Source organism: Rhagoletis zephyria, unplaced genomic scaffold, assembly GCF_001687245.7.
Source record: "Rhagoletis zephyria isolate East Lansing unplaced genomic scaffold, Rhagoletis_zephyria_1.1 Rzeph_scaffold_02346, whole genome shotgun sequence".
Taxonomy (NCBI): domain Eukaryota; kingdom Metazoa; phylum Arthropoda; class Insecta; order Diptera; family Tephritidae; genus Rhagoletis; species Rhagoletis zephyria.
In genome coordinates this window covers 82,307-83,140 of record NW_016159430.1, presented here as the reverse complement: position 1 = coordinate 83,140, position 834 = coordinate 82,307, and positions in this window count along the sequence as shown.

The following is an 834-nucleotide window of genomic DNA, read 5'->3' as shown; positions in this document are numbered from 1 at the left end:
ATCTCAGCCGGCTCAAATTTTTATTTTTTAAAAGTGACTAGTCGCTTTTTATACCCGTTTGGGTATAAAGGTGAACAATTAGTCTCTTCATAGGACATGCTCGAACAAAAGCGATCAGTTCATTCCATATAAAGAGATCAAAAGTGGTATTAGTCGCATGCTCCTTTGCGATTGCTCCCGGAGTCATCCCGGATTAGTCAGTAAATTATTTTAAAATCTTATTATAAATGCCAACAAAATCTATTGGAATTCGCTAATTTATCTTTTGCATAATATTATTATTGTGTATATATATACCTATATATTATACATAATATTATGGATAATGATGTTGTAATCTATACAAAATAAAAAATAAATAATAAAAACGAAATTCATATTCATAAGAAAACGAAAAGTGAACATATGTACATACCCTATAATAAACGCTAATGAGATCTAACGGAAACCTCTAATTTTAATGAAGATTGTTCTTGCTATTCCACATTTGATTAATGATACTTGAAGTACCGTTTTGTATTACTAAGGTCGGTGTTATGCAGACAAACTTTTGTTTGCCAAGTTAAATGGCGGCTGCTTAGTTCGCTCGGCGGTGGTTATGTCGAGTTTGGCACAGGGTTGCACGTTCATTATGGTTTTCATGGCTATTGCCAACACGAAATGAAAATTTCAGATGTACATAACGCGCACAATAAATATATTTTTATGATATCGTATAGGCAATTAACTGTGCCCTAATCTTTGAAGCTCCTACAGCATAAATTCAGTTCTCTGGCTTTCGGTATCACGGCAATTTTTTTGTATAACAACAATTATCTAAAATTTTTGTATATG